General features: G+C 38.6%; 1 protein-coding gene across 8 annotated transcripts in view; it reads right to left on the bottom strand.

Annotated features, from left to right (window-relative positions):
- LOC131048618 (uncharacterized) overlaps positions 1-18871 on the bottom strand; it is a 244342-nt gene that overhangs the window by 137837 nt on the left and 87634 nt on the right. The window lies entirely within an intron of this gene.

The raw sequence follows: 18871 nt of genomic DNA, 5'->3' as shown, positions 1-18871 counted from the left end.
ACATCTATTCCTCTTCAAGAATTGCCATCATCCTTAATAACTCTGATCCCTGGAAGTGTGAAGAGTGGATGGTCAATGTGAGGCCCTACCCCGACTCAGTTTGACATTTTCAGTTATTTGCATATTGAGACTATTTTGGATGCTTTATTTTATGCTTTATGGATTTAGAAACTATATGATTCCATGATTTGGATCACATTGACATATGATGATGCTTTATTTTATGCTTGATCATTATGAAACTTTATATGTTGCTAGAATAGAATTATTTTGAAATGGTGAATGTCATTATTGGAATTGCAGGACTTCATTTTGATGATAGAAAAATGATGCTTATTTTATGAATGGTTCAATTTTGAGAATTATGTTAATTGCTTATGTGAAATCGAATTTAATTGAATGAGATATTGAATTATTGTTGCCAATGTATGAGTGTTTGATGTGCAATGAAATCCATGTGTTTAATTTTGTATAATTGTGATTATTTGGAACTACTAATGTGTTAATTGAGATGCGCAGGAAAATTATCCATGTGACCATGGAATTTATATGGAGAACCAAACCTAGACCAATGTACGTTTGCTAAGCCAGGGGTTGTCTATTTGGAGAGGCAACACCCCATTTGTAATGTATTTTATTTGTGAAGTAAATTATGCATGTGTGTTAATTTGATTTTATTTAATTGTGTAAACCTACAAGAGACAAATTCCATGTGTGATTTTTATATTGTATTTTATTGTGTCACTTGACACATGTGATGATTAGTGTCATTGATTTTGACTTGTCTCTTGGAGGGAGTTTTGCTTCTACCAAAGCCATTCAAACACATGAGTGTGGTCCCAAATTTGCCTTGGGTTGGGAGTCTTGGGAGTGGTCAACTCAGGTTTGACCCGTAGGTTAACTTCAGTTGGGTTTCTAAGGGGTTAAATGGACTCCTAGGGTCAGTTTTAGGGCTTTTCCAAAGGTCCAAAGGGTATACCTATGGGTTAGGGGTATTTTGAAACATGTGACTACTCCCATGTGACTGTTTAGTCACCTCAAAAAGTGGTTTTTCCAAGGTGAGCGAAAATTCAACTTAGAAGGTTCCTCCTAGGATAGACAACCTTCCCTTTTGATGTCAAACTCTCTTCCCCATCTTCTCTCACCTTTTCCCTTTCCAGTTTTAGAAATGTGTAAGAGTTTGGGAAGAGCAACCAATGGGAACTCTCACCTCACTCAAGGGGTTGGGAAGTGTGTGAGAGGCCTTCTTAGGCAAGAATTAGAGACTTAGTGAGTAATCACCCACTCTCCATTGTTGGAGATTATGCAATTTTTGAAATTTAGGATAGAATTTTGGTGAAGGGTTGGTGGGAAAGTTTGTGTGGATTTGGGCAGCTCATCCCCAACTATATCTAACATACCTATCGGCAGATTAAGGTTGGTGTTACTTTCTTTTGTTTATGTTGTTTATGTTGTTATTTTTGAAAGGAAGAAATGCTTGTTGAAAAAGATGTGTTTATGTAAATTGTTGTAGGAGGAAAATGTAAGTTTTCATTTCTATGTTTCTTTGTTTATGTGTTCTTGTTTTGGGAGTGTCCAAGACCTCCTACTCTTGGGAGAGTAGGATGGTCTTGGGGTGGAAGAAGTATGACAGCTTTGGGTGAGAGGCTCTCTTTAAGGAGAGTGATCTCAAGGGTGTCCTTTGTGACCCTTGCTGCACAGCCTTGTGTATGCATTTGGGGGTCATAAGGGGAGAAAATATGGCCTTTGAGCCTTTGGGGGGGCATAAGGTGTGGAGATGTATCCTTTGTTGTATTTTGTAATGCCATGAGGTGGCTTGAGTTGTAATTTGGCTTGCAATCTCCCCAATGGTACTTGGTCCACTTCCACCCGTGGAATGATCATCACAAAATGTGGTGAAAGTGTAGTTTGGGATGGGAAGATGTATGTTGAGTGTTGCCTTATTTGTTGTGTTGTTTGCTTGTTTGTAACCCGTCTAGCGCTTGGTTCTCCAAGCTCGGGGGTGGCTTCTAGTAAGCCTAGGCTAGGAGGTGAGCTCTCCATGGTCAAGTTGTGTTTTTATTGCAGGTTGCTTGGGATGGGAAAAGAAAGAATAAAGAGCTTTGTTGCTGTCTTGTGTTGCAGAAAAGCTTTAAAGAAAAAATGTATTCAATATTGCAGCTTGTATAAAAAAAAGAATATGAAATGTATTAGCATGTGATTAAATTCTCATTAAAAAAAAAATAATATATATGAAGTTGAGCATTCTTGTGTATTCTACAAATAAATTTAGTTTATTACTACATGATTATTTTGTTATTTATGCTGCTGCAAAATAGATAAATCAGTCATTTATTTTCCCAATTAGTGCAGAAAATGAAACTTATTTTTAGTAGTTTATTTTATCAAAGGAAGAAAGAATAACATTTAGTTTTAGATTTATTTATTTTGTTACCAAAAAGATCATATTTTCAAGTTGTAATTAGAAGGCATTGTGGATATCAGTTGCAGCATGTTAGTTTTAAAAGAAAATATATATATATATAGCATATACATTAGCTTATAAAAGAAAATAGATAGGTTAGAACTTGCTGTAAATGTTCATTCTTAAATAAAATGGGAATAAATAGAATGCCTTGTCAACAAAAAAAAAAAAAATTCCGTTTGTGCCCAAAAGTTCGGGCATGACAGTGAAGCTAAACAAGACAGCAGAGCAATGGCAGAAATTCATGGAAATGCATAGAAATCAACAGTACTGCAGGCCTCAGTGTCATCAACGGTGTTCAAAGTCAAACTTGAGATAAGGAGTAAGGCATCTACTGCATCTAGGATGGCAAGAATTGAGTATAGTAGACAAACATAACTAAGGATATAGCATGAGTTCACAGATTTCTAAGAGGAGGAAGTCAAAGGCAGAAAAGAGAAAATTAAGGACCACCATCACAAGAAATATTGGGATAGTATACGTTGTTGTGAAGAACATCTTGATGAAGATGATCAGGTCAACAATGGGAGTAATGTCATAGGTGGGTTATTTCATGTTGAGGATAAGGGGAGATTCAATGGTGTAAGACAGAGGACAAGGAAGAAAGGGAAACAAGCATCAAATACAGCTTGGAGGCTCACCTTTTTCCTAGGGTTTATGCAGACTGAGCTTCGTGATCAGCAATGCTTACCACAAACCAGCAAGAATATGAGCAATCTAATACTACCAGAGGACACAAGTTTGGCATGCCAAAAGTTGTCTTCTGAATTGGAGAAGAGAAATACCACCAAGACCATCAGCACCACCATCAGAGTTGAGCAACATTGTTAACCCTCCAACAATGGGGGTGGACAAAGTTAATAAGGGAAAGTAACCAAAGCCATGTCCATAATTGAGATATGTATATGACAATTTGAATTTAAGACAAAATTGATAGGATGAAAATCTTATTTATGTAGTTGATTCAAGGAGACCTTGACAGGAATTGCAAACGATTGTTGTTTGGAGAAAAATGAATGGTTGGTCAATTGCAGGAAATTCTGAAAAGCTTTTGAGGATTTCAAGATTCTTTGAGATGATAATGTGTAATGTCCCATTTTGGTAACTTATGAGATAGGGACAGTTACCTAATTGTGAAGGATTTCTTACTTTGATGATCTTTGCGAATAATATGAATTAATATATATGCTATTTGTGATATACAATTAATAATATGCACAAGTATTTGATAATTAGTATATATAGATTACTCACTGTCTCAGATGTAAATATGTATAAACAAGCAAAGGAAACTCAATGTTTGAGTATGATAATCTGCGATACTGCTGTGTCTTTATGTACAGGCAAATAGAGATCTGCTTCTCTGTATAATTTGCAGATGACGAGTGGACTTGCTCTTCCTGATATGCTGATGAAAAGACGTGGAATGTTCCTCCTTGATTGCTGCTATGTCTGATTAATTGATGAATGTATGCAGCAGTAAGTATTGGTATCACCTTATAGTGATACGTGGCTGTTCCTGATGAAGATTTATATGCTTGCAACTAAGAGGGTGCTGTCTCTAGTATAGATATCGTTCCTTATTCAACCGATAAGTACCAAAGACAACTGCTCAAGATGAGCAATCCAGCCTGGATAAAGAAATAAAGACATAATGAATTGATGCTTGATTGAGAGAGTTTGATTGCCTAGTTATATCTTACATGGTGAAAGGTTTGCACCCTTTGGTTACAGAAGAGACATATCCCTTCCAAGCCACTCCTCTTCATAACATAAAAGATCTTAACTTAATTGCATCCTTTCTTTAGTTAACATTACATTTATTGCAATCAGTTCCTTTAATTGCACCTTCCTTTGTATGTTGTTCGTTGTTAATAAGATAGTCAGTTCACATCGCTCCTTCATAATTATTCCTTAGTATTGGTTTTGACTACAAAGTCCATTAATAATCGATATTTTAATGGATCGTTTTCTTTAATCATATCGATAGATGAAGGTTAAGTGCATTGCTTGGTCTTCTCATTTGCCAATACTCCTCCTATGGAATTATCGACTCCAAAAAGGTTCCACAATCACTCTTATGTTTTCTTTAATCATCGGTTAGATATGTTTATTTATTGTTGCTGATATGATTAAGGGATGTTAATGATTCATTTATCATCCATTTCCTTAAATTGATATTATACTAGTCGCTAACTTAACTCAATATACAAGTGGATATTATCTGTTGAGCATTAGTCATAGCTTCATTAATTCTTACTAATATTAATCTCAATCAGGCCTTTCCAAGACTGCCAAAATAATCGATTCATCTTTGCTCGATATTATCGATCTTTGTTTAACCCCTTTGACAGTAATTGCTTATCATCCATATAGAGTAAGACTTACGCATTGATCATTGTCAGTATGATCATTATATATACAAGTATGACTAGCTTGAGTATGACTAGCTGTCAATAAGTTTAAATCTTTAATTTAAATTTATTTAATCGTATATCGACTCTTATTGTCTCCAGGTCTTGAATAGGGACATTACATAATGAGGTATTGTGGAGATCTATAATACAAAGCAAGGAAAGAATGACACTATCCACATGTATAACATGAGATTAAAAGAATCAATCCCCATGTTAAAGAACCCCTTGTGGATAGATTAAAGATGAGAAGGGTGCCTGATACTCTTTTGATATTGTTCTATAAATGAACTAATACACACATAATAACTAAAAAAAAATTTTATATAATTAGACCGAAATTCAATGTAAAGATAAACATTATGCCATTGATGACATCTAATGATGTGTATGACAAGACAGTGCACATAAAGAGTGAACAATAAAGGTAAATCAACGAACCAAGAAAACAAGCAATTTTGAGGAAGATGAGTACTCCAAGTTCCGCACGATTTTGACGACATGACAATTAAGGAATTAAGGACCATCCATTCATGCTTAATGCAGCAAGACAAAAAATGGATTCATATATGGATGAAGGTGAAGGACTTACCAAACACCATCTTGATATTGCATACAACAAACAAAATGATGCCCAAAGTGACAAACATGAATATGCCAAAAGAAGAGGACCATTTTCTTAAATCTGTGGAATTGATGATAAATTGTAGATATTATCTTGGTGCACATGTACATACAAAGGTAAACCTTGACTAAATTTATTTTTGATAGAAGCTCACAAGCGAACACTTAATTAAAATCGACTTCGAGGAAGTTGGACAAAATAATTTGCAGCCATCAACACTTAAATTACTAATAGACCATCAATTCAACATAGAAATATTTGCCACTCAATTGATAAAAATAAAATTTATCTACATTTATTCTAGAATTTATGATAACCTTGTAGCTAAAGTTGGCTTATGGGGTTGTAAGATTGTGGATGAAGGTGGTGAAATCTAACTTAAGTACAAAGAATGTCATCCTATCCTTGGAGCAAAAGCACGTAGAATAAACATAATCTATAGAAACCTAGGCTACAATTCAAGAAATTATCTCATCTAACTCAAACAATGATAATCGCTCTAAAGATGGGGTTGCCAATACCATAGTTCATGTGTCAATACAATTGTGCCATTTGATGATGATGAAGAGCACTTGAAAAGAAAATTGCTCCATTAGCAAATGTGAACTGATATTTCCCCAACAATCTTATTGGTGTCAAATTATAAATTCAAGAAGAAGAAGCCCTACCAACATTTTTGTTACCATCAACAAAATCATTGTATGCCTTTGTAGCTAGTGCAGTTCAAGAGCTACTTGAAAACTAAGGTATGGACTTCATAGATCTAATCAAAAAGCCTGGTTTGCTATAGTGATATAAGTTCACAGTCATGATATAACAAGTTCCTCCCAATGCAAGTAGAAGCAAGGGCAGCTTCAAATAACTTGGCCACAAGCACAACAAGTTCTAGTTCATTATAGCCCTCCACTTGACAAGTCATCCAAGGACCACTTCATGAATGAGATCATACAAGATCTTTTACAAGATAATTATAATGAGCGGACAGTTGCAGAATAGAAAGCAACAAAGTATTAGTGTTGATAATACGATATTCATACAGCATTGAAGAGAGTGGTCTCAAGAAAAGCACTTCCAACTGCCCTATGTACTTATATAATGAGCTATGTGGTTACAACTAATCACACTTAAGATTTCCAATTATGCTATGTATAGATTGGATGTTGTAGTTCCCATGGAGTCTTTGGTCTAGAGTATCAAAATAAATACCAATATTTCACAACAAGACTAGAAAAGTCAGTTGATTTGGATGAAAGATAGATTGATGCACAATGGACAATTTGAGATCTCCTCTATGAGAAGGAATCACTTGCGTGATGAAAGTTCACAACAAATGTATTTGACACCATGGACTTTGTTATTTAAGCTGGACATGCAATGGGAGAGAAATCTTAAAAAGTTCAAAATGTTATAGTTTGAAACTTCTTAAATACATGCGATTTTGGGCAACTTATCCAAGTTGCAATATAAGACAAAGCTGACATAAAATGAGCACCTCTCCTTGAGACAGTCACCTTGTCAAGGTCATTACTCATAATCAACAATTATGCATATTGACTCTACTTTACTCTTCTCATGCTACATTACTTCCTTGCACACAAATTTGATAGCACCAAGATATTTTGCACATAGTTGAGAATTTGGCCAAATGGCTTTGCACATATCTACACAAGCATCGTTTCTAAGAAGCAGATTTAATGCAAAGACAACAAGGCAACTATGTGCACACTATTCTATAACGTCAAACCAATGTGAATTCTTTAATCACACGATGCTATTCCCATTGCTCTAACAACAACATTTCCAGCTCCTACAGTGTTTCCACATAGTGTGTGACCTGCACATGAATCTCCTTCAATACACTTAATTTGGCACCATATACTTCAAATGCGTGTCAACATGCATAGTCATATCATACAGCAATTCAACTGGCACCATATAGGTCAAACACAATGCACCCACTCACCTACCTGTAAGCACACCATATGCACATGACATTTGTCAGCCTTCTATTGAAGGCTTAGCTAATAAATCTATATAAATATAGCCCTTGGACTCTAGTGTAGGCAAAAGATTTCAAGCCCATATCCTAAAACACAATTTCTTACGAGCCTATGCTTGCAAACTTACAAACTTGCCATTACTATGAGTTACAAATCTTTCATGTATCTAGAAAATTAGGTGCATGCATTAATTCACTACCTAATCACAAGATAATGCTTTCCACATGAGCTCTTTTTTTTGTGCATTCACAAATCAATGAATAGATGGTATTATTCTTCATGCTTTTGTCATGTCTTTATTGTGCTTTAGCCATGGCATTATATAACAAACACTTTTGCAACTCAAGCTTTGTGTTGGAAGTAAACCTATTTCCGCTAACTCAGCTATAACTTTTCCTACATAGAAAATTGTCCTCCATTTTCAGTTAAAAAGTTGATCACAAAGTCCTATTGATAACACTCATAACAAAAGAATTAACTCAACAAGAAATTTAGGTGGGGAAGTAGAAGATATCCTTAGACCTACAAGAAGTGGTGAATCGGATGATTCAATATAGTCAACCTTGAGCTTCCTTCCTTTACACAAAAGGTATACACTTCAATTAACTCTTGAAAGTGTTTGGATGCCTTAACTATAGTAATAATTTAGACCTCCATGTGCTCCTCTTTTCCTTTCTCATTCTCACTATGGTCTTCACCATCTTCCTCTGATGGTGTTGTTTTATCAACCACATGCTTCAACTTTTTCCTTGCTCCATGATCATCCTTGGTGTCAACCAATGGAATATCAAGATGTCTCCAAAACACAATAGGCCAATTGGAAACATGAGAATCATCTAGATTAAATTCTCCCTCTATTGTAGCCTATGAATATATCACATCCAATAAGAAACCAACTACATGTGTCATAAAAATATGAAGAACTCACCCTAATTAAAAATCTCACTCTTTCGCAGTCCCAATGTATAGTCAATTATCCATGCAACAATATTTGAGGTCTTGGGTGTTGCTACCAAGTGACATCTAATCAAATGCAAGATGCATCTCTACTCGTTAGATGCTAAATACTTCTCCTTTATACCCCTTTGTCTCTTGGTCCACATCTATGTCAATTCAACTTTAGTCGAGTATGCCCAACATAGGTGTTTGACTGCATATCCTTTTGAGTTAGTGGACCATGGGTGCTGCCATGAGGTTTTCTCACTAGCAATCCATGAGAAGGTACATCAAATACTCTTTTTAAATCCTAAAACTTGTAGGTAGCTTTTTATCTCTATTTGTATACTATTTATACGAACATTGACTATACACACAAAGTACAGTTTTGGTTGAATATGACAAGAATTTGATGTTGAATTATTGTCATTGATGTCAAAAGCAATACTTGTTGAAGTCTATCAAAAGGTAGAATTTATTCTATAAATAGCAGAAATAATATTAAATGAAGTTCTTCATTTTATGCTGGCCCAGCTGACCCCTCTCTAAGTGGAGCACATATTAAGAAGTGTTCTAAAATGAAAATAGAAAATACATCATACCAAAAGGGCTGACCTCCTCATGAAATACCCTATTTTTAGGGGAATTAGAATGCAATAAAAAAAAATTCTGGCAAATCTCTTTGAAGCTAGTAAACCAATAAAAAAATTATGTTTGTTGCCTTTTGGAGAGGTGTAAATTTTGGCCAAGGGGTGCATATTGGAGGGTATAATTAGAAGACTGTTGAGGATTATTTTAATCAAACAATTGATTGAAGATAATTCTTATTTTCAGGGCAGAGCTAAAGAAGAAAGGTGCAAACTTTGAAGCAGACTTGATTCAAATTTGTGAGGAGACTGTTGACGTGTCTAAAGTCGCATTGCTATGACTCTATCCAGCCAACGCAGAATACAATGTTCTCGATGAGTATCCTATCTTGTTTTGCATAAGGAATCCCTAATGTTGTTTTTAATTGATCAAAGGGGACAACCTCAAGGTTCCAAATGTCAAGTCGTGACTGCAAGATAACTCAATGGTCGATGTGTTTTGCTAGGAGCACAAGGGGCCTTACGTTTTGCAACAAGCTGGTCAATATTTGATTCTCGAACTAGGGAATAAAAGCAAAGGAGAAGGGTTCAGGAGACCTAAGGACAGTGATGATAACAGTTGATGCAGCGAATAGACAGATTTCAATAAACTAGTTCTTGTTTCGCCAGAGAAACCCTCACAACTCGACAAGAACGATGCAAGCTCCGAAGGATGAAGGAATTTTAAGCCGAAGACACTCATTTAGGCACCCAATTCGGGTGCAGCCTAAGACGAACACCTGCAGTTGAACTAAGCACAGTTTAGGTTCAGACTAACCATGCATAGTGACCTACAATCAGCAGGCCCCCAATGGTATGAACCTGAAATGCATCAAATACCCCTCCACACTTCACCATTAAAATCCATGCACTCTAATTAACCAGCTGAAGGGAAACCATGCAAACAAAAGAAAACAAAGACAACAAACACCACGATTCAGTGTTCAAATATTTGCTTCAGCTGCCTGTTGTGACCTAATCACACATCACCCCATCCCAGATAGGGACCCCCCTATCTTTTAGGCCCTTTTGGTCGTTTGGCCTTGGTTTTTGTGTGTGTTGGTAGCAATCTCTTCAAATCTCTCCGCGTTGCAGATGTTCGGGGGTCAGTTAGGGTTAATTTGGTTCTCTGTCAAGCAAATTCTATGGAGTCTAGGGCCTGTTTTGTCCTTTTTCTAGGGTTTTGCCTTTTGTCCTAGATTTTAGGGGTTCTTGTTAGGGTTTTGGGAAAAACTGAGCATACGACTGGAATCAAGACCCTTCAAGGGACCTCCCAATAAAATTTGAGCCCAAACGGAGGAACTTTCTATTTTTAGAAAGTCCCTATTTTTTAGGGATTTTTCCGAGTCCTGGAATGTCGCCATTTTGCCAAAATCAAACTTACTATTTTTAGTAATTTCTATTTTTAGTAATTTCTATTTTTAGTAAGTTTCTATTTATAGTAAGTCATTATTGCACCCTGTTTGGGGATCTAATGCTAACACCTGGAAAGTTTCTATTTTTGGAAAGTTAGTACTAGCAGGGTCAGTCAGCCAAGGCAACAAGGATCAGGCGTTCGCAGACAATTCTAATTCCGGAAAGTCGGACAGCAAACAAAGATAGCTAGAAATGGGTCAAGTGCTGGAAATCCATGCCTAAAATGGAAAGCTCAGGAAAACACTTCAAAAGCACAAGGGGCCAAAATGCGCCCAAGACTGGGCTGGGGCACTGAATCCAAGAAGCCATTCACAAGTGGAAAAATCCACCAGTCCATGGACATGGCCAAAATGCGCCCAAGGCTGGGCTGGGGCGCCAAAATGAGGAAGCCATTCACAAGTGGAAAAATCCACCAGTCCATGGACATGGCCAAAATACGCCCAAGACTAGGCTGGGGCGCTGAATTCAAGAAGGCATTCACAAGTGGAAAAATCCACCAGTCCATGGACATGGCCAAAATGCGCCCAAGACTGGGCTGGGGTGCTGAATCCAAGAAGCCATTCACAAGTGGAAAAATCCATCAGTCCATAGACAGGGCCAAAATGCACCCAAGGCTAGGCTAGGGCACCAAAATGAGGAAGCCATTCACAGGTGGGAAAATCCATCAGTCCATGGACAGGGCCAAAATGCGCCCAAGGTTGGACTGGAGCGCCAAAATGAAGAAAGCATTCACAGGTGGAAAAATCCATTAGTCCATGGACAGGGCCAAAATACGCCCAACGTTGGACTAGGGTGCCAAAATGAAGAAAGCATTCACAGGTGGAAAAATCCATGAGTCCACGGACAGAGCCAAAATACGCCCAAGTCTAGAGTCAGGCGCTGAAATGAGATTCCCAAGGAGAAAGGAAAAATCCATGAATCCTTTGCATGGTGAAAATTTCACCTAAGCTAAAAATTGGAATTTCACCTAAGGCATGGAATCCGAGGAGTCAAGGAGGAATAAAAGGCAAAATTCCCCTCAGGCGAATTTCCGAATATTCTATTTTTAGGCACCAAATCCCGACCAAAAGTGGAAAATTTTATAGATTCGGAATAGGGATGAAATTCCCCATCCAATGAAGCTGACTCCTAAATTTTAGGAAGATTCCTAAAAAATAGGGATGTGGAGAAGAGCCATGAAAATTCCTTCGAAAGCAGAAGATGACAAGTTGGAGTAGAATCGAGCAAATCCTGAGCAAAATCCTTCAAAATTGGAAAGAATGAAATCAACGAGTTGGCAGGAGGAATCTTCCAAGTATGACGCATGACTTGGAGCATTTAAGGAAAGTTCTAAATTTGAACTCGTTCGCATGGGAAGTTGCCTTTGCATGGCATAGTGATTGGGGAAAGTATGACGCGCCATAAATGCAATTACTAATTAGATGCCTCTTGAGAATTCTATATAAGTTGGGAAAGGCATTTCATTTCTCATGTGCAAGATTCAGGAAAGAAGTGGAGAAGTGAAGAATATTTATACTTAGTCTCTATTTTCATCATTTTGAAGTGCTTCCAAAATGGCGGAACCCAGCAAGGCAGCTACTATCTCCAGGCAGGCATTGATCAAAGCGGAGATGAGGGGTTTTCTTCCTCATTCCCAGTTAAATTCAAGATGGGAAGAAATCAGCGATACTAACCTTGGCACGTTCAACTTGGCTGCATTCAAGATCCGAATGTTTGGAACAGCAGGGCATAATCCATCCCCGACAGCTGTCAGAATTGTGAGAAGTGGATTAGTTGCAGCAGCTGGCTTTCCTCCCGCTATTCAATGCCCAGATCTGGTCTTGGAATGTGCAGCACATTACAATCTAGAGCGGAAACAATCTCAACGCCAGATGGCAAGTTACTGGCAACATTGACTCCAGAGTGAATTGGTGAAGCTTTCGGAATCCCTTCACATTATTCCATGACGTACAAGACCAGCAGCAGAGCTCAGGCAGTATATGAAGCAGGCCCCGCCAGATGTGCTGATTTGATCAACAAGCAGTGGTTGCTGAAGCCTAAAGTGCACACTTCCAAGATGCCCAAAACTCTCACAATCTTCGAGTTCAAGGAGTATGTGGACCTGATAAAGATGTTGAGCAGAGTAATGGGATGCTCACATTCGGTGAACTTCGAGCCTTCGATGCTCTTCTACATAGGCGAGATCATGAATTCAAATACACTGATCGACTGGGCTAGATTGGTCAGTCACTACTTGCATGAACAATTGAAGAACCTGAAAGAGAAAAGGTCTCAGTCCTTTTCATGAGATCCTACCTGTTCTATATGCTTGCACGAAGAGGAGGATTCGATGGGCTGCCAGCAAGAGGAATCATGGGCTACAGACCAGCTCAGTTAAAAGTGCATGAGTGTTATCCTCAGCTACATCTCTCCAATGTTAGCTCTTACAAGTTGGCGAATGACACCTTCACCATGTACCTAACACGACTTGTGCAAAATAAGTTACACATGAGGTTGTCTCCACAAGCAAGTGCCTTGGTCCAGAGGTATGGCGTTGCGTTCCTGCAATTCCCCAAATTCACCTACATTAGGACGCAAGGGTTCTCCTTCCAGTCTTACAAATTGCTCAGATATCCATCAAACAAGCTTATATTGCCCGAGCTCATGAGGCATTAACTGCCTATGATCAGCTGCAGAAGAAGAAGAAGAAGCAATCTATTGAATTTCCAATTGTCTTGGGGGATTTCATGGAGATATGCCCAGGTTTGGAGGCCGCTGAAAGTGCAGCAGGGGAATTGGCATTCTATCACCTACCATTTTACACATCCAGGGCCCAATATGATCCTTACAGCCAGATCAGGAAGGTTGTCGGTGTCAAATTCATACACAGATTTCACTTAGAGGATTACTGGGCAAGTGTCGAGGATGACCTTGAGGTCAGGAGAAGAATGCATTCCAGACTCCCCCTCGACACCATCAGAATAAGTGAAATTCATCAGGTATCGGATCAAGTGAAGGAAGATTCAGATTTGACACAACCCGAATTCGAGAAAGTGAAGGATCAATCTATCCAGTTGCCAGATTGGTCAGAGCTTGAGGTAGATGATTTGAACATCTTAGCTAGACCAGTGCTAAAATTCACCAAGCACTAGATTGACAGGCAAATAAGAAAGCTGGTAGAAGACAATGTCCATCTAACATACCAGCTTATGGGAAATCTGGACTCCCACAGCGAGGCAACTGAAAGCTCTTCACAGGTTTAGGCAGGAAGAAAAGCCCGGATGGACAAAGGAAAAAATGCCCCAAAGAGGCCAAGGGCAACAAAGATGAAGGATGTCCAGCAGGAAATCCCACACGAAGTTCAACAGGAAGCCCAGCAAAAAGAACCTCCACAAAAGAGAGCAAGGACAGGAAGGGAGCATTCACCAGTTAGCTCCTCGAGCGTACAGGAAGTGGAGATGTTTCCACATCCCACAGGCCCACTTCCAGGGAACGTTCCAGCACCGGATATACTCAGCATCAATGCTTCACAAGGCCATCATCAACCAAGAAATCAGAGGCAAGAAAGTTCCTCGCACCAGGAAGAAGTTCACCAGGATAGCTTCGTGGAGACTATCCTTGGTGAAATGGAAGAGGAATCTCAGGAACAAGTACATGCAGACGATCATAGCCATTCCATCCCCGCGCCTGATTGGTTGATAGGCAGATTGGGGAATGAAGCAGGAGGAACCAATCCTACTCAAGAGTTGGAAGAATTATTGAAGAGGATGGATCAACCACTGGAAAGGAAGGCTCCCCGGAAGTTTTCCAAGTTAGTTAGGGAAGAATCCGGATCCCGAACTTTGCACATCGCTAGACCTTTAGTGGATAAAGATAGGAATGAGATTAGGCGGGAGGATTACGTCATCAAACAGGTTGATCTTGGCCATGCTTCCACTGGTCAAGTTGTGGGGGATTTTGAAGATTCCTCCTTAGCCATGAAGGAGAAGTTGCTGAAATCAAAGGCAAAATGTAAGCGGCTGAGGGAGGAAAATAGATTTCTATGCGAATACGTCAAGAGTTTCAAAAGACCCCTCAGGGAAGCAGGTCCTTCATCCACTCCTCCTCCCTTCCTTCCCAAGGAAGTAGTTGATGATGCAAAACTTATTAGAGCAATGGCACAAAATTCTCGGGAATGGGTAGAGAATGTCTACGCCAAGGCAGGAAAATTCATTGAGGATCTAGCTCAGCTTCATTCGAAGTTCGTGGCCCTCCTAAGCAGATTAGAGACAGCAGAAGAACTATGGGAGGATGTAGATGTTTACCAAGACTTAACCATTTCCCGGCTCAAGGCTCTGACGAAGACTCCAAGGCAAACCCTGGAGGACGGGAAAGTGATCCAAGAGAATGAAGCCTACGACTTTCCCCGATGGTTCTACGCCATCTATTCAGGAAAGAACACCCTTGACAAATTCAGCATTGACTCTGTCACCTTGAAGGAGTCTATTAGAGGGATACAGGAAAAAATACTTAGTGCCATGGAAGCTTTATTTTCAAGGAAACTCAGTGACGGAGGAATAACGGTGAACTCCCTAAAATCCCAGTTGCGCGATTTCTTCTTCGTCGGCTCGTTCCCTAAGGAACATCTTGCAAATGTTTCTTCATTCTCCGGTATGATGAAGAAAACACAGGAAGTCATGGCAGAGTGGGAAAGCTTCTTTTCCAGAAGCGAAGAAGAAATTGCCTTGATGGAATTCAACATTGAGAATGTGCCAAGTGTCTCCATCGGAGAACTAGAAGCTGTCGTCGGTAGATTCATTGCACACACCACTAATGAACAAGATAATGGTCCTCCATTTTTGGACGAAAGTCTTTTGACTGAATAGTAATAGCGTACTTATCGCTGAAGGAATATTGACTAGGCGTGGACTAGTCAACGCATGCCACCACCGGATAGGGAATCTTCTTGCATGTCGCCTTCTCATTATGGTTTTATGACAGATTCTTCGTGCATGCCGCCGTCACTTGGAGAATGATGGGCATTTATGATGGTGTCAGTTATATTCTGGGCATGGTCAACATCATGAGGCATTTAATGTGCTAAGTGGGCGCTATTTTAGGCTCTTTTAATTAATTGTGCATGGGCATAATGGGTTATTAATTGCAGATTCCCACCTTGTTGCACCTTGAGTGGGGAATCTTTAGGGCAAACCCTAATTAGGGTTTTTGCATGTAATCATGGCTTGAGGCCTATATAAGGGGGTGACCCCCTCATTTGTAATCAGGAGAGACTATCGTCAAAGATTGTTGCTAAGAGTTTTTGAAGCAAACACTTAATACATTGTTCAATTATTGATGTGTTCTTGTGTTGTTTCGGAGCTCCCATGGTCTCATTCTCTTCATAGATTAGATTTGCTTTCATGCTATTAGACGGATTTGATAGGATCGCTTGTTGCAAAATCCGTGCTCAAACTTTTGATGTGCAGCTGATTGTCGCATACCGTGCAAAGTTAGCCTGAGCCTCCGTTATATGTGTATGTTTAACTTCGATTATCAGGAGAGATTGTTCGATTTGATTGTTTCTCTTGGTGATTTGAAAATATTTAACACACCCTCTGAAGATTGCACCGCCTTCATGTAGGCGTGCATTGCTGGCAAAGCGAAGCGTGGTTGGATTTTGCGCAAGTTATCCCGTCTCCTTGTTCATAGGATTAGATTACTTTTAGTCTAGTTTTCCTCTGCCCTATTCCTATTTACTTTCTGCATAATTTAAAATCCGAAAGATCCAAAACTAAAGCTTTTATTGCAAATTATCCATATAAAAAATCCTTGAGCTTGCATAAGTTTCCAACATACGTAAGGCCCCTTGGGTTATCAGCAAACCCATCAAACAACTAAGTCACATCCACGCACTGAAGGAACCTTGGGAATTAGCCGTTTGAACTTTAAGTAATCCTAGCATACGGACTAATCTTGATCAAGAGAGGATAAGGTGACCATTGGTGACTTTATTCTGTGTTAGACGCGGTCATAAAAAACACATCAACACTGCCATTACAACAATTTTTGCAGCAGTTCTACTCTACTCCTAATAATCTAGCTACTAAAATCTAACCTTCTACAAAAACTCTAACTAGAATCTAACAATCTAACCCTTTACAAAAGAAAGGCCTCTGTGTTTTATAGATTTTACAATTTGGACCAGTGGCCAAGATGGACTGCATCCAAGGGCCCTGATCTGCCCTCCAGAAGCCGGCAGCTTTAACCCATGCCAACTCAATTCTCAGTTTTCCCCCCAACCACTATCTCAACTACTTGCAACTGTTTGGCTTTAATTTACTCAATTTGGCAGTTAGACATAATTGTCCACAACTGACCTGTGTTCCCTTTGTTTCAAAACATCTGAGCGAGACCCACAGGCAGCTTTACATTAAACAATTTCAGTTCTTTCAACAGAATTTGTGAAATAAAATCCAGCTGTGTATCCTTCTGGGAATGCACACTTTGAATGTGTTCTTTTGCTTTTTGTCTTCAATCTTGCTGGTGGACTTCCACTCTGTGGTTCAGGTGGTGACGCGCATCTCCATGCTTCATTTTACGCTTTGTGGTGCGGTCCTGCATTTCCTCTTCCGGCATTGGTCGTGATCAAGGCTCCTTGACATTTCAGGCTTTCTCTTGGTTCTTCCCCACGATGCCTTTGACCTACAAACAATCAATTCCACCTTTAATAATCATTTTGAAAAATTAAAAAAATTAATTTAATCAATCATATTAAATTTTAGGCGATGTTGGGTTTTAAGGTCTGAATGGTGACTTTAATTTTCCTCTAGAAGGATGTGATTTTGGTTTTTCATTTTGACACCACTTTTTACTTCTAAAATTCGCAACCTTGGATCAAAATGTGCGATTTAACCTTGTAATCCCCTGAGTCTTGAAATTTTGGGTATACTGAAGGTTTTCATAGATTTATCTTTTCACCCTTTGGACGCCTTGCTTTGATTTTCGGATTGCTCGTATGAAATGGGAGATGATCTTTTAAGTTTAAATGTCCTCCTTTCATCACTTTGGGCGAATCAGGTGAAATTCAAGATTTATTTTGTAAAGTTTTATTCAATTGCAATAAAAGAACATATTATATATGTGAGAATTTTATATGATTATATTGTCTAATAATCTAATTATTTTGTTGCAAGCAGAAGGAGAGAGATCATTAATATTTTTCTATGTCTTCTCCAAATGATTCATGTCGGGCTTTATATGATTTTAGAAGACCGGTCAATAGATGTCTTGACCGGTCATGTCTTTTAGACATGACCGATCAAGGCACCTATTGATCGGTGCACATCCCGATTTCGGTTATGTTTGGTAACTAACATTAATACTTAACACTCGGTTGAAACGGTGTTAGTTATGATGCTTTGTTAATGGCCTGAATAAATGTTTATCCCGATAACAAATAGCATTACATATGCTATCGGGTTACTAGCCCGATAGCATTTAGACCGACGCTTAACTATGTTAAGCAAGTCGTCGATCTAATCCCATATTTATCCAATGTCAATATCATAATCATGATCAATGTTACAATTTGATAAGCATATTCAGTTCGGAAAGCATAAATCAGATAATCTAATAGCATAGATGAGTAAACCAAAACAAAATAGAGGAGATTAAAGGGTTAGGCAAGTCTTATCTTGCAGAAGCTACTAATGCATTAACACTCCCTCTTAGCTTTGGAAGATAGATAAAGTAACCTGCATCACATTTCTTTTCCATAATGTCAGTCTCCAAGAATATATATCATCTATACATATGATATGAAGTATCATCAAGACATAAGATACAAATATAAAACATCACTCTAAGTATGTGACATGGAGTATTACCTAACCATGTGATATAAAAGATTCATCATTTCATTATGACAAGATATCACCTAAACACGTGATATCAGTATTGCCTAAACACGCAATACTAAGGATAAACATATGAGGATGGTTAGATTCTCATCTTATCCAGGTTGTGATATGTGCACAAACATTTTATACAAATGTTTTATCACAACACCATCATAGCACATCCATGACATACTAGAGATCCAACATGATAACTGGTTTAGAGAATCATAAGATCGTCACCTTATGATGTCTGCATACAAGTGTTCATAATCTGAGAGATCATCACCTCTTAGATATGAACACAAGGGATGAAACCCAGAATGTCCCAACATGACAAAAGAAGTTTACACATTAAACATCTTATTTACAAAGCAGATTACCTTTCTATCATACCTAAACCTTTTCTGAAGTGATCAACCTTCACTCTGGAAAGTGGTTTGGTCAGAATGTCTGCAGTCTGATCTCCTGTACTAACATATTCCAATTTGATCACATTTTTGTCTACCATGTCTTGTACATAATGGTATGGAATCT

This window comes from Cryptomeria japonica, chromosome 9, assembly GCF_030272615.1.
Source record: "Cryptomeria japonica chromosome 9, Sugi_1.0, whole genome shotgun sequence".
NCBI lineage: Eukaryota > Viridiplantae > Streptophyta > Pinopsida > Cupressales > Cupressaceae > Cryptomeria > Cryptomeria japonica.
Note: the sequence above shows the minus strand (reverse complement) of the source record. Positions and strands in the feature narration are given on the sequence as shown.